Source organism: Miscanthus floridulus, chromosome 5 (assembly GCF_019320115.1).
Source record: "Miscanthus floridulus cultivar M001 chromosome 5, ASM1932011v1, whole genome shotgun sequence".
Lineage (NCBI taxonomy): Eukaryota > Viridiplantae > Streptophyta > Magnoliopsida > Poales > Poaceae > Miscanthus > Miscanthus floridulus.
Window position 1 is genome coordinate 39,243,148 of NC_089584.1, and position 2,497 is coordinate 39,245,644.

Genomic DNA, 2,497 nt, shown 5'->3' on the forward strand with positions numbered 1-2,497 from the left:
ACTAAATTAATGCAGCGATCACTAGATTTGCATAGGCGTCTGGCTCTCACATAGCATGGCATGGGTCTTTGATTCAGCGGATTTCCCAGTCGAGACATACAAAGACTTCATAGCAATTGTCAAGACGTATACATATCGACAATCCTCATTTTAGCTACTATGTTTGTATACATACTTGTAAGGTTCAATGTGGGATACTAACAAGTTGCATTTGCTAAAACCATTGGAACAGGGCATTCAGCCACTATGTCCAGGAACATAAGGGGAGGCATCATCCAAATAGGAAGGAAAAGTTGTATGTCAAAACTCTATGTGCGGTAAGTGTCATTTACTTTGGTACTCCATATATTACGTGTCTGTCAATAGCATTACTTAACGTCTCCATATGCAAAACACACAGTGCCCCAAACAGAAGCCTGGGAGTCTACATTGTGGATACTACACATGTATTATGATGAGTACCATCGGTGGCTACAACAGAAATCCCAATCTGGTAAGTTTGAACCTCTTCGCTCGTAGTATGAAAAGTTCGCATATGTTGTGATATAGTAAACCTAAACTTGTTCTCTTGTAGTTGGAGAAAGATAAAGACACGAGAAGGAACCCATACAAGGATGACGAGCTCTTAGAGATGGTCGGCGACCTTTGCAACTTCATAATGGACCAGATTGTATACCATAAAGGCACTTACCATCATCTTCTTTCCGACTTAGGTAGTAATCCTCTATACCAACACCTTTGTGAGACTGATAGGCTAGCCCTAGGCCGTTGATGACAATGTGGACTTGTGGTATGGTTTGGATCAGACTTTGGAACGGTTTGGACTTTGTTTTGCATGTGGACTTATGGATTTCTTAATGGACTATGTTATAATGATGGACTTCATAATGGACTATGTTGTAATGATGGACTTTTATGAATTATGACTTGTGATGATGTTCTAAATAATGGTCTTGTGTTTGTGGATGTATATATGTATATTTGTGGCGGTCAAATTCGAATTTGAATTATATATATGGTCAGATTTGAATTTGAATTATTTATTTTTTTTGCTGGAAGATCCACTGTAGGAGCGGTTCTTGATTGAACCGCCCTTACAAATACACACAGCAGGGGCGGCTGGTGATACAGCCGCCCTTACAGAAGTCTACTAAGGGGCGGCTGATATTACCAGCCGCCCCTACAGAGGTCACTGTGGGGGCGGCTGAAAACACCAGCCGCCCCTACAGAGTGCACTGCAGGGGCGGCTGAAAACATCAGCCGCCCTTACAGAGGGACTGCAGGGGCGGCTGAAAACACCAGCCGCCCCTACAGAGGAACTGCAGATGCGGTCAGAAAACCACCCCTACAGAGGCACCTCTGTAGGAACACCCTGGGAAGGGCGGCTGGCGCAGCCGCCCCTACAGAGGCTCTAGAACCGCCTCTACAGTTAAATTCTGTAGTAGTGACTGCTGATTTTCAGGATGGATGATGCAGATCGGCGGGTGCCGGGCGATGACTGTCTGTCATGCCATACGCCGCGTGGGCGGGCACGCAACGGAAGCATACAGACACTAGTCGCTAGCCGTGCCTCCCTGCCTGTCCCCGTCTAGTCTAGATTTGCTCTGCAGTGCCGGGCTCTAGAGTTCCTAGGACTTTGCAAACGGCCAAGGCACGACATGGCTGTGCGCCCGCCGTTGTTTCTCTTTTAAGTTGACAAGTGACTTAGGCGGTTTCCATAACTCAGGTGACTTATTAAGTCAGATGACTGAAAACCAGTGACTTATAAGTCATGTATGTTTGGTTGTAGATGACTTATAAGCTCATGCCTGTTAAGTGAAAGGTGTGGACCCCACGCGAAAAAGGGTAGCTTATAAGTTTTAAGCAGGGGTGAACTAGCTTATTTCTTATAAGCAGGTGACTTATAAGTTGGTGGTGTTTGGTAAAATCAGTCACTTATTTCACTTTTTAACTTATAAGTAGGTGACTTATTTGAAACTAAATATGCCCTTAGTGCCGACCTCAACTGTTCTTTTTAAGCCTATACTCTCTAAATCCTCGTTTATAGAGATATTATAATAAAAAAAATTATTCTATATATCTTTTTATCCTCCAACAACTTCTTTATATTTTGTTCGACACTGTAAAAAGCTAGCTCCACTCTGTCTTCATTTTCTCCCACGTTGAATTCGTTTTCTCCGCTTTTTGTTATAACGATTTTCTCCACTTTTTTAAAAATCAAAACAGTATAACACTATTTGTCCTTGCAAATTTCTTCATTCTCTTATACACGTTGAATTCGTCGGATGACATGATGCATGGGCATGCTACTTTGCTTGTTTAAACCTTCTTTCAACTAATGATAATCATGGTGACCGGAACTGCAGGAACTGACAACGTAGCTGTTGTGTCTCTGGTGCCTGCTAAAGGTCGGTGTCGCGGTATAAAACAATGCGCCTCCTGTCTGCGCAAAGCCCGTGCACATCTGGAAACTGCAGCTAGCGTCGCACCCCCTGCT

The 2,497-nt window shown here is 43.7% G+C and overlaps 1 long non-coding RNA gene across 1 annotated transcript; it reads left to right on the forward strand.

Annotated features, from left to right (window-relative positions):
* The first annotated feature begins 227 nt into the window (after positions 1-227).
* On the forward strand, positions 228-902 carry LOC136452014 (uncharacterized). Its single transcript, XR_010758714.1, has 3 exons — positions 228-317; positions 401-493; positions 575-902. It is a non-coding gene; the product is annotated as an uncharacterized lncRNA (long non-coding RNA).
* The last annotated feature ends 1,595 nt before the right edge of the window (positions 903-2,497 follow it).